This window comes from Mirounga angustirostris, unplaced genomic scaffold (assembly GCF_029215605.1).
Source record: "Mirounga angustirostris isolate CCGP_5_RB_7025 unplaced genomic scaffold, mMirAng1.0.hap1 SCAF_12, whole genome shotgun sequence".
Classification (NCBI taxonomy): domain Eukaryota; kingdom Metazoa; phylum Chordata; class Mammalia; order Carnivora; family Phocidae; genus Mirounga; species Mirounga angustirostris.
Window position 1 is genome coordinate 489,517 of NW_026991720.1, and position 13,481 is coordinate 502,997.

Sequence of the window (13,481 nt, forward strand, 5' to 3'; positions counted from 1 at the left end):
TGGGCCAGCCAGGTGCCCCTCTCTTGTTCCCATCTTAATTTGACTCCCTTCTGCCTGCTTTAGACTTGGAGTCATGAAAACAGCTCTTATGAAAGACAATCACAAGTAAAAAAAAAATAGTCTTTGAGGGTCTTTTGTACGTAGAGTTCTGAGAAGTGATGACCCAGAGAAAGGCTGGCTGGACCAGGTGGGAAAGCACTAGGCCAGGCCCTGCTGATGCCCACGGCCACTGCAAACCCGGCCCTTCTGGCTCCTTTACCATCTTCAACCAGACTGTGAATGTGGACGAACACGGGTGTTAGTTCCGGTCCCTGTGTTATTTACTCTGCGTTCTGCTTGATGCCAGTGACACACATGGTCTCCCAGTTTCTTTCTGCAGTACAGACTGCCACGGGGCTGAGACCCGTCAACCCAGTGCCTCCTTGTAAGGCCTCACAGTGTGTCTGTCCGCGTCAGCCAAGGGGTTGGGGATGGACACCTAGACGGTACCCCTGCCTCCCTGTGCCTCTCTCCGTGTGCAGGTACCAGGTCCCTTAGTCCCACCCCGGAATACATCCGCTTGGCTGTCCTCCCGAGTCCAAGCCACTGCCCTTTCCCTCTGTCAGCTCCTGGCGCCAGCGCTTGGGCCTCCCCGCCCTGCATTCTCCATGCAACAACCAAAGGGATCTTTGAAAACACACCTCTAGGGGCGCCTGGGTGGCTCAGTCCTTAAAGCGTCTGCCTTCGACTCAGGTCGTGATCCCGGGGTCCTGGGATCGAGCCCCACATCGGGTTCCCTGCTCCGCGGGAAGCCTGCTTCTCTCTCTCCCACTCCCCCTGCTTGTGGTCCCTCTCTCTCTGTGTCTCTCTCTGTCAAATAAGTAAATAAAATCTTTAAAAAAAAAAAAAAAGAAAACACACCTCTCTTTACTGCTCTCCATGCTCTTAGAAGAAAAACCAAGAGTGTATCAAGCTGTGAGACCCTTCCAATCCTTCTGCAGTGCCACTCATCCATGATACTTCCTCTCAGTTCCAGAAACTCCCCCCGCCCCTCCTTCCCGCCTCAGTGCCCAACCTGCTCTTCCCCTGACACTGGCCTGGCTAACTCACTGCCCTTCGCTTCTCAGCAGAGTGCATTTCCTCGGCTGTCCCTGACCAGCACTCTCCCTTGTACAAGCTCTCTTAGCACGGTGCTGCTTTCATTAATATACTTAACATAATCACGGTTTTGCTTTATATAAAATCACATCCCAGATGCACTATAAGCTCCCAAGGGCAGAGATTATGTGGGTGTTATTTAAATCTTTTTCCAGTGGCTTATCACTACTCTTGGCACCCGGTAAACAAATAACTGCTGGATGAATTAGGTCTATAGTTTGGCAGACCTTAACGTTAATTTGTCTCAAGTTCCCGTTTAAAGAAAGAGACACCTATTGACAGTTCTTAGTATTTAAATCTAAAGAGAAAGGTACTGATGGACATAAAAAAGAATACTATTGCAACAAAAAGCCAACAATGTTATTATCTGAGAAAGAAAAAATCGAGCACAAACGTGGAAAAGAGCCAGAAGTCTGCCTTTATTTGATGTTATTCTGAAAATCCTGGGCAATACGATATGAAAAAAAGATCAATTTTGTATGGGAGAAGTCATTTTCAAAATACGAGATTGTCTTCCTGTAAAATCTAAGAAAGTGGGGCGCCTGGGTGGCTCAGTTGGTTAGGCAGCTGCCTTCGGCTTGGGTCATAATCCCAGGGTCCTGGGATGGAGCCCCGCGTCGGGCTCCCTGCTCAGTGGGGAGCCTGCTTCTCCCTCTCCCTCCGCCTGCCGCTCTGCCTACTTGTGTGCTTGCTTGCTCGCTCTCTCTCTCGCTTTCTCAAATAAAATCTTAAAAAAACTAAGAAAGTAATCTGAAAACTTAAGTGTTTAGTAAGAGCCCAGTTATTAAACGTACAAATCTCTCTATGTCTCATACACTATTACTAGCTATTAGAAAACATAATGGGGGAGCACCTGGCCGGCTCAGTCGGTAGAACGTGCGACTCCTGATCTGGGGGTTGTGAGTTCAAGCTCCACATTGGGTGTAGAGATTAGGAAAAAGAAAAAGGAAATTATAATGCGAAAAAGTCATGCAGTAGCCTTGGGACTATGATAGCAGTGACCGCAGCCGAGCAGGAGAGCATGCAGACAGGTTTTAGGGCTCCTCCAGAGGCCCCGTCATCTGGGAACTGTCACTGTGTGACCGATCTGGCTCCTGGGAAAACCGTATCAAAAACCATCAGTGGCAGTTCCGCAACATGGCGGCTGCTTGGGGCAGTGATACCAGTTAGGGCAAACGAGGCTGACCGCAACAATGTTAAGGGAAGTCAGAGATGAGATGCCCATTGAGGGCTTTGAAGAATGCTGGCGTTCCTGGAGCTCTAGGAGGGTGGGTGCACCTGCGGAGCTGTGTGTGGCTGGAGCAGGCCAGGTCCTGAGGACTCACTGCTGGTCGTCCGCATTCGAGGAAATCTGTCCAATCCTTAGCTGACCAAAACAGCCAGCTGAGCAGAGACTTCAGAGGGAGCACATGACCAAGAAGGCAGCTTGTAGAGAATTAACCCAAGAAAGTTGCTAAACCAGAAACAACAAAGTCAAGAGGGAGGGAATCTTACAGAGTTGCCACACTGTTATTTTAAATGTCCAGTTTTCAACAAAAAGCCTTAAGATGTGCAAAGCAGCAGTAAAGGGTGGGCTGTATTGGGGAAAGCAGTAGGTGGAAAGTGTCCCTAAGGAAACCCAGATGTCGGGCATACGTGGACAGCTTGAATCAGCTGTTGTAAATACGTTCAAAGAAACGGAGAATTCAAGGCAAGTAGGAGAATAATGAAGAGTATCAGTAAAGAGAGAAATAATTAAAAGGATGAAATAGAAATTCTGGAGTTTACAAGTGAAATACAAAATTTACTAAAGGAGTTCAGTGAATGTGAGCTAACAGAAGAGATCAGTGAAATCTCTGAGGAACAGAGCGTGGCCACCACTCACACAGCCGAGTCCCAGAGGGAGGTGGGGCGCAGGGTCAGAAAGGACAGGGCACAGGATGCCCGCCCAGCGCATGCCAGGTAGGCTCCACATAGAGGGTCTGCGCTGGGCACGTCGTGGTCGAGCCGGTGGGAGCCAAGGACAGTCTGAAAGCAGCAAAAGAGACTGTCTCACCCTGGACTCCTCGATAAGACAGCTGCAGCCTCTCACCCGAAGCCGCGGAGGCCAACGCGGGGCGTGACAGATTCAGATGCTGGAAGAAAGACTCAGCCAAACGTCCTGTGTCCAACAAAACAGCCCTTCAGAAATGATGGTGAAACAGCCATTCCCAGGTTAAAAAAAAAAAATTGTCCCTAGTCCACCTGCCCTCCACGAAACACTAAAGGAGTTAATGTGGCCTTTTTGTGTTTGCGTACGTTTGTTCACGATTGCTCACGATTTTATGGCTCTCTTTGTACTTGGAGTACTGGAGTCCGGGAAGGAGCGTGGCCCAGTGGTTGAGAGCGTGGCTCCGAGTCAGACGGCGCATGTTCAGCCCCCACTGCTGGGCCTGTGTGTCCCAGAGCAAGTCGCAGACCGTCTCTGTGCCTCCCACTTCCCGTCCGCAAGCAGGGGCAGGCTTAGGGCTTGTCTGCCGGGGGTCTCGAGGAAAACGGGAGACCAGACCGGCCGAGTGTGCGGGGCAGCGCGGGGTGCTGCCCCGTGTCTTACTCCCTTCGAGCCAGGACGGGGCGCCCCCTCCGTTCCTCGCCCTCCGTTCAGGCCTGCCACAGCCTCGTGCTGCTTCTGCGCCTGCCACTCCGTGGCACCATCCTCTGGCCACTCGCCCGCCACACCGTGCGCCCCGCTCCACCCGGCCCCCTGTCTCTGGCATGCTGCCCCTCGTCCGTCCAAAACGAGAGCCTCAACACCTTCCCCACCGCCTTGGCCGCCGGCCGCCCGCCGTCGTGTGCCTGTCAGGCCTTCCTCCGAGGGCGGCTTCTGGCAGGCTCCCCCCGGCCTCGGTGAGACGGCGCCGCCTCCTTTGGTGTCCACTGTACAGGGAGTTTGTTGTTACTTCTGTTCGTTGTGGCATGAAATATACAGAAATGTGTACAGACCCTGGCTGTTCTGCCCAGAATGTCCCCAAGCAGCGCCCTGCGTGACCAGCACGCCGTGAAGAGCGCCCCCCATGCCAGCCCCCACGGCGTAGCTCCCACCCGATGCCCAGCCCACAGCCTGGCTTGCGCAGGCCCTGAGCCGCATACAAGCGGACACACTCCGTGGGGTGTGTTTGTGTCTGGCTTCTTCCACCTGTGTTAGGTTTGCGAGGGATGCCTGAAGTCTTCTACGATGGTTTGGTGAAGCCTTGGGGACCCGAGAATCACACACACAGGGCACTAACACGTGGTCAGCTGGGAGCTTCCTGCTACACGTGCGTCCAGCACCTGCTGCCCGAGGGTCCAGGCCTGCAGGACGGAGGGAGGGGCTTCTAGGTCCAAAGAGCCACCCTCCCTCCTTCCAAGACTCTTCCCAGAGGGAACCTCTGAGCCACCAGCACCCAGCACGCACAATCCCCAAAGCCTGCCTTGTTCTGCCTTAAACGACGGTGTGTGAAGACACCGCAGACCAGCCAGGTTCCGCTGTCGCCCTCCCAGCCCACGTTTTCCTCCAACATGACGACAGGGTCAGGGCCACACTTGCTGGGGGCAAACCACGGGCTGGCCTCAGTTTCCAGTCTTGTGAGGACAACACACACAACACACACTTTCCTAGAACCGATACCCAACTGGATAAAATGGGGAAGGTCAATCCTCTCATGTTTTGGATCACTTCACTGCCTCGACCTGCCGAAGCTGGATTTGTCTCCATAATGAAAGGCAGGGCTAATTGTGGCAGTTTTCTCACTTAAAAAAAAATTCTGAAACTGCAGCTCCCTGTTCCATGTGTAACCTCATCTCCATTTGATAGAGACTTGGTTCTCTCGTTGAATTCTCTTTTCCCTTTCTTACTAATATTTAATATCAGGTCACCTCTCTGTCTTGGCCAAGTTTCCCTTTTACTTGTCCAAGGTTTTGCTGCTTCGGCTCTGAGTTGAGAGCCCAAGCTTTACACATAAATAGAACGTAATACCAGAAGTTTCTTGGATCATTTTTTTATGGAACAGTTCTTCCACAATCTTGCCCAGAGACAGTGTGGTGAAAGTATCTATCACACCACTCCTAATGCGTGAATGCCCTTGACAAAAACCCAACTCTGCGTACTGAATAAAACAAGCAGGAAGAAGCATTCATTGCAAGGCTTTTGACCTGCGGTCTGGAAAATGCAAGCCTAAAGGAGCAATGAGGGGCACCTGGGGGGCTCAGTGGGTTAAGTGTCTGCCTTTGGCTCAGGTCATGATTCCGGGGTCCTGGGATCAAGTCCCATGTTGAGCTACCTGCTCAGTAGGGAGCCTGCTTCTCCCTCTCCCTCCGCTGCTCCCCCTGCTTGTGTTCTCTCTCTCTCTCTCTCAAATAAATAAATAAATAATCTTTAAAAAAAAATAAAGGAAGGAATTCAACGTTGCTCACAGACTGCGGGGTTTTGACAAGGTAAATGCACAAAAGTTACTTGGCTTTTTCAGCAGACTGGTAGCCTAGTGGTCTTCTTTCTTATTTGTATCAGGGAAGCTGAATCAGCGGGACAGGAAGCATGGTATGAATTGGCTGGTGTCTTCTGATTTTTGAGAAGAGTGGTAAATTCCTGTGTCTCTCTCTCGTGGTCTCTCTCTCAAATAAGTAAATATAATCTTTAAGAGAAATTAAATTTATTCATGGCTACACATTTTACCCTACACCCTGCATTAGCTTCACCTTGCAAGTTTGGGTTAGTACTTTGACTGCCATTTAGATCTAAGTAGTTTCAGATTTCCACTGGGACTTACTCTTTATTCCATGAGTTACTCAGAACATTTTTAAGTGTCAAAGAATGTTTTCCCCTACCATTTCGATGTTGGTTACTAACTTAAATGCACTGAGGTCAGAGAATATGGTCTACAGAATATTGATTCTTTTGGGGGAAATTGAGCTCATCCTACTCCCTCCCCAGTCTTTGTCCTCCTAGCTCCTGGTCCTCCAGAGCAGGTCTTCTTTTTTTTTTAAATGTGGCTCCACACCCAGTGTGGAGCCCAGTGCGGGGCCTGAACTCATGACCCTGAGATCAAGATCCAAGCTGAGATCAAGAGTTGGACGGTTAACCAACTGAGCCACCAAGGAGTGCCAGAGCAGGTCTTAAAGGACATCTGAGACCCCACTCCTTGGTGATACTTGAGATTTTGAGACAACAGCCCCTACAGCCACTTGACGCACTTGCTGGTCCTGAGCTTACGTCTTGGCCCATGGCTCCCTATGAACCATGCCCCAGGCACCAGGTTCATGAGCTTTTCAGCTTCTTTTCCTGGGCACACAGTCCACCTGACCTTTGGCTGCGAGCAGTGAGCCCAGACCGGTTTTCTGTTCTGGGTGGTGCACACACAGCCCTTTTGTACTCTGGACTCACCTGCCTGCCCACTGCCTACAAACCTGTGACCTCAGGATCCTTGTTTTGCATTCCTGTTCCACGTAGGCTCCATGGGGGCACAGCCATCCATTTTTCGTTTTCTCTGTCCAATCTCATCTTTTGTAGCTGTTTGGAGCAGAGGAAGTGAGTGGAAGCATGCATTCCCTACACCCCATAACTAAAATTGGCCTTTCTGTGTGTGTCTGCATGTGAGAAAGGAACAGTGTCACGGGAATCTGCTAGGGGTCACCTGGCAAGTTCTTGGCTGCAGGTGATGCCTTGTCTTGCCTCCAGGGCCTCAGTCCCACCAGGCAGCTCTGCAAACACCACCACACACTTGAAAGAGGCTTTTAAAGGTTTGATGTCACACCATTTCATCCATTTCTGCGCGTCTTACACAATTTTAGAGCCATCTTAGCTCTACCTCTCGTGTCCCCGGAGAAGAACCATGCTCTCGAAGGCAATGATTTGCCCAAGGTCTCGGGGCTGGTTATAGAGCCAACATGGCAAGAATACAGGCAAATCCCACCAGCACGTTTTATAGATGCTGGATGCAGGATGATGACATCACAGAGGTTATTTCTAAACCAGCACAACTGAATCTAAATACAATAAAATAATTACATTTAAATCATTCTGATTAAGGGGACCTGGGTGGCTCAGTCACTTAAGCATCTGACTCTTGGTTTCGGCTCAAGTGACAATCTCAGGGTCGTGAGATTGTGCCCCGAGTCGGGCTCTGCGCTCGGGATGGGGGTGGGGGGCAGAATCTGCTGGAGATTCTTCTCTCCCTCTGCCCCTCCCCCCCACGAGTGTTCGCTCTCCCTCTCTAATGAATAGATAAATCTTTAAAATAAATAAATAAATCATTCTTATTAAGATGAAATGCACTGGTGACCCATTACTTCAGTTATTATTTTACAAAACTGTCCTACTATCACAGAAATATTTGGACCATCCTTTGAATTTAATTATTCAGTAACAGCCAGTAAGATTCTAGTTTCTTTTGTAGCTCATAAATGGACTTACAGGAAATTTTTCAAAAGAATATAGGACAGAATATATGACATCAAGTGATTTAACAAGCTAGCATTTATTTGGAGCAAACAAGATTAATCTCTGAGCCACATATAAGTGCTCTAAAAATTTGTGTTCCTAGAAAGGTTATGAAAGGCAACCTTTTATGTAAACAGGACACTGGAAAAGGCATCGACTCCTCCTGACCAAGGGGTCAGGGGCCACGTATTTAATAGAAGCTGCAGGTAGCTTTAGCCAGTGTAGATGACATCCTGGGGAGGCTCAGAAGGGTGAGCAGTGCTCATGACAACGCCTTTCCTCCTGGAACTCGACTCGGTGTGTCTGTTTCCTCCTTCGGCTCCATGAGGGACTCTCACTAGGGTCACTGCCAAGCCCAGTGGACACTCATTCTTCGGTGCATTCAGTGAGTGCCTATGTGCTGTGGAGAACACTTGTGTGGGCCCCAGCCCTGGGAGGAGATACACAACAATCAAACAATACCACAAACTCATCAATCATCAGGAACTCTGACCAAAGTGCTTGACGGGTTCCAGGGCACCCTGGGAGGGGGTGGGTGGGAGCTCTGCGTCTGGGGGTCCAGCATCTAGTTACCCTGCAGCTGAGCTGTGGGGGGCATGTGAGGTGTATGAAGTGAGGCAGGAGGGGCGGGTTCAGGTAGGTGGGGTGAAGGCACAGAATGACGGAGCTTTGGGCAAGTCAGAAGGGGCACAGCCGAGGCTGAGGAGGTGGACAGGGCTGGGCACCCTGTTATTTATCCTAAAGCAAGGAGAGAGCACCGAGGGCTTGCAAGCAAAGGTTTGGCAATGGTCAGGTTCTCCCAAAGAATAGATCGTTCCAGGGACATTATTGAAAAGGAGAAGGAAGAGGGAAGACATTTATAGACATTTTATGGTTTCAGCTTTAATGGTGGTCTCTGATCCACTTTGAGTTAATTTTTGTGAATGGTGTGAGGTAGGGGTTCCCACTTTCTTCCATATGTGTACCCAGGAGATTTCAGCGCGTGGACACAGCACCTGAGGCGTCGTGGGCAGACAAAGCACAGTGCACCCGCAGGAGCCCCCCAGGCTTCTCCCCTCTACCCCAGTGCTTCCCGAAGGGCTCACTCAGTGTGGGTGCGGCAGGTGTCCTGAGGGGCTTGTTGGCCCGGTTCCCAAGGGGTAGAGGATTAGGGTGAGCCTTGAGTTTCCAATTACTTCTGCTTTTTCTTTAATTGTTGTTCAAATGCATCCAATCCACATTTCCCAAGTTCCACTTTTACTTTTAGAGACGCTACAATATAAACCCCAAAAAGGAAGGAAAGTTTCTGCAGCTGCCTCTTGATTAGTCATGACCCCTCCCTCTTTCTTGGAATCAGTGACTCAGGTGCTGGGTGGCGTCCTGGTTCACGCTGACCGCCAGCCCTGGGCTCCGCTCCACCCTGTTGGTTTGGCCCAGAACGTCGGCGAATTGCTCCTTGTCCTCAGCACCATGTTAAAGTTCCTAGCCAGTGACTGCCTCTTCTTTAGCTTATTTTGGCAGTTGTAAATATTATGATGAAATGACAAATTTTGTGTTTTCTTATTAGGCAGAGAATATTTCTGGAAGGATAGTCAGGAAAGTGGTAACAGTGGTTTCCTTTGAATTTGAACAATGCGATTTGTGTTATTTCTCAATACAAAATAAATTTTTATTTGTATTTATTATTTTTTAAAGATTTTATGTATTTATTTATTTGACAGAGAGAGACACAGCGAGAGAGGGAACACAAACATCGGGAGAGGGAGAAGCAGGCCTCCCGCCGGGCAGGGAGCCCGATGCGGGGCTTGATCCCAGGACCCTGGGACCATGACCTGAGCCGAAGGCAGACGCTTAACGACTGAGCCACCCAGGCGCCCCCAAAATAAATTTTTTAAAAACCTGAGTTTTACAGCTGGTCCTTTATCAAAGATATTATTTTAGCCTCTATGTTCCATCCCAAACAGCTTCAGCCTTAGTTTATATTGCTTTGCCATGGGGTCCCATTTTAATTCTATCAACCTTTTCTCATTACCGCATGGTAAGGTTCTAAGAAGAGAGATCACCTCAAACCTCATTCATTCATTTATTCAGAAAACATTTTCTTCAAGCATCGAAAATGTGCCAGGGGAGCCTGGCTGGCTCAAGCAGAGCCTGAGACTCTTAGTCAGGGTTGTGAGTTCAAGCCCCATGTTGGACATAGAGCTTACTTATCAATCAATCAATCAACAAACAAACAAATAAATAAGTAAAATGTGCCAGACTTACCCCGAGGCTGTAGGGCTGAGTAGGATGCAGTGTCGACACCGGGGCACAGACAGGGCTAATGGAGGGAAGTGCTCAGAGCCTGCATCACAGGACAGGGTTGAAGACAGACTGCAGTTATAAGGGGTTTTGAGGAGGCCTGGGATTCATTCTTGAGGAAAAGCACGTTCGTGCCTTGAGGGGCTGGCCTCCGGCGTGTCAGACTGTTCCTGTCCGCACTGCACGTAAGAGGAAGCTGATGGCGGAGGCACTGCGTGGCCTGTCCCACGTCATTCAGATGGCTGGCGAGTGGCAGAGCTGATGCCCAGACGGTGTGGGTCCAGAACGCACCCTGTTTTGTCAGGAGGCACCAGCAATGTAATGGGGTGCTGCGGGGACAGAGTGAGGACGGGGATAAGGGTCCAGTGGATGGGAGGGGCAGCTGGATTTCAGTTCTGGATGTGTGTGCGGTGAGCTGGGGGAGGGGCCCAGGATGGGAGGCAGCACTCAGGACCGAGTCTAGAGCGACGGGGCCGAGGGGAGTGGTGCCATGCAATGGGAGGAGTGGGCAGAGGGGTTGGCGCCTCAGGGTGAAATGGGGAGGTGGGAACCTGGAACTTTCCCATGCTGTCATGGGGCTCCCTCTGCTCACGTTGCTGCCACAAACTTCCTAACAGACCCGTACCCCACCCCCCAAAGGCTATAATTTTATATTGCTTGGTGCAGTGGTAATATTTTTTATTTATTGGGTATAATAAAGCACTTGATTAAAATGCACTTCACTGTGTTTATTCTTTCTAGTGTGGCAGCTAGAGGTCCGCAGTTATGTACGTGGCTCACGTGGTATTTCCACTAGTCGGCACTGGCTCGGGAGGGCAGCGACCACTCCGCCTCGCAGACGCTTCCAGCCGGCCTGGGTGCAGTCAGAGGCAGGATCCACTCTGGACATTCCAAGCACGAAGGTCCGTAGCTGCAGGGGCCATGTCCTCACGCAGGGAGGCCTGCTGCATTGACAGCAGGTGGGGCTGACAGGGGACTGAAGTTTCCAGCGCACCGTGGGAGGGTTTTCAGACATCAGCGTGAGCGGGAGAGGGGAAGAATGAGGGATGTGGCAGAGCCTGGTGGGGTCTAGAGTATGGGAGATGAGGGGTGTGTGGTGACTGCGAGAACAGGGCACATGTCGAGACAGACAGGGGTGCGGGTTTCTGGGGCTCCCCTCCCCCCCACGAAGAGAGCCGGCTTGTGATGAGATGGGCCCATAGCCTGGTGAGTTGGTTCATGCTGGACTCCTCGGGGACCGTCTTTTTCCAGATCTTGACTCCAGCACAGGAGGAGGAGGAGGCCTCTGTTCCCCTGGTGATCTGGGGGGCCCACGGGCCCAGATCTCAGGAGAGGTGTGCATTAGTTCTCCATAGTTCATAAATACTCTTCCAGACTTTCAGACAGTTAATTCTGATTTGGCTGATTGGTTTGACAGTGAGGCCTGGATTTACCATGTGGATTGTTGAGAAGACGTTTTCCATAAATTCAGTAGAATCTACAGTACTCCAAGGTGTGGGAAAAGCTTATGTAAATCAAGAGATAAAAGCTTTTATTATTAAATAAATTTTTTAAAAGATTTTATTTATTTATTTGACAGAGAGAGAGAGCACAAACAGGGAGGAGAGGGAAAAGCAGGGTGGGACTCGATTCCAGGACCCTGGGTCATGACCTGGGCAGAAGGCAGACGCTTAACCCACCGAGCCACCCAGGGGCCCAAAACTTTTTATTTTTTTATTAAAAAAATGGTGTTCACAAAAGTGCCTTAAATGAAAGAGTAAACAATATACCGTAATTAATAGTAATTCAGTGCATCTGGGCAAAGGTTTTTGGTAAACTGCCTAGGAACTGAGAAAGTGAATGATTCCAAGTGACTGGATAAAAAAATCTTTTTGAAATTCAGGTGGTTTCCAAGTTTGTGCTTTCTACAAAAATTGAAGGAAAGCTCAATCAAGTTATTAGCGGATACAAATTAAATGAAAAGAATAGATGGGGTGGAGTGCTGGGTCTGCGCACAGGACAAGATCAAAGCTGCAGGGGAGTGGACAGTGAGGCACTGAGAGATGGAAGGATCTTGGATCTGATTGATGATGGCTGACAAGAAGACAAGCGGCTGTCTCAGGATGTTGCGATACCACTGGATGAGCTTCCTGAACCTGAAGAGGACCACAGAATCTGTTAAAGGGCAACAAAGGACATGGACCCCCCTAGACTTACAGTACCTCCATGAGAACATTCCCTCTATAGGAAACCGACACGTGCCTCCTTTTGCATGGACGGATTTTTTAAAAATACATGGATATAAAATGTAAAAAAAAAAAAAAGAATCGATGATACATCCGTATGTGATTTTTGGCATTTAACTAAAAAATGTTTACAGAATTGAGCGACATTACTATCATTCCTTTTCATTTGTTTATGTGAACAAATTTTCTCAGTATTTACATCTATAAATATGAAAAATCAGAATAGAATATTCATCCTTGGAAATGAATGGATTGAAAAAATAATCTTTTTTTTTTTAAAAGATTTTATTTATTTATTCATGAGAGACAAGAGAGAATGAGAGAGAGAGAGCACATGAGAGGGGGGAGGGTCAGAGGGAGAAGCAGGCTCCCTGCCGAGCAGGGAGCCCAATGCAGGACTCGATCCAGGGACTCCAGGATCATGACCTGAGCCGAAAGCAGTCGCTTAACCAACTGAGCCACCCAGGCGCCCCTTGAAAAAATAATCTTAACCGTAGCATTGAGGTGTTTCAACAAAATTTTAATTTTAAGTATTTATCAAAATTTACAATTTATTTATATGGTTTTGATGTTTGTATCTCTAATAAATGTGAAAGTTTAAAAATCTAGAGCTTTATGGTCACAAGATATTTAAGCAATCTATCTTGCTGGAGACACGACCTTCAGAAACTGCGTAGCAAAAACAGATTTACGCGAGGATTGCATTACGTGGGAGACCAGCCACCAACAGTTCAAGAAGACCAGGGGCCCAGGTGCTGGAGTATTCAGATTCCACTGGATAGTTATAGTGATGTGACAGTTTTAAAAAGTCAACCTTTATAAGTACGTTGAGATTGCAATCGTTTTAGCTATTTAAACCACTGATAAAACAGAGTTCACACTAAACGAGCCAGACCTGCGTGGACGTGGGGGAGGCGTGGCCGGGCCGTGGGGCGGGGCCCGGGAGGGGCGTGGCCGGGCGAGGCCCCGCCGGGCTCTGGGGCGTGGCCGGGCCGTGGGGCGGGGCCCGGGAGGGGGCACGGCCGGGCTGTGGGGCGGGGCCCGGGAGGGGGCGTGGCCGGGCTGTGGGGCGGGGCCCGGGAGGGGCGTGGCTGGGCGAGGCCCCGCCGGGCTCTGGGGCGTGGCCGGGCTGTGGGGCGGGCCCCGGGAGGGGGCGTGGCCGGGCGAGGCGCGGCCGGGCTCTGGGGCGTGGCCGGGCCACGGGGCGGGGCCCGGGAGGGGGCGTGGCCGGGCGAGGCCCCGCCGGACTCTGGGGCGTGGCCGGGCCATGGGGCGGGGCCCGGGAGGGGCGTGGCCGGCGAGGCCCCGCCGGGCTCTGGGGCGTGGCCGGGCCACGGGGCGGGGCCGGGGCTCGCAACTCGGCCGCGGCGCGGGGCGGGGCGTGGAGTGCGCCCTTCAGCGGACCC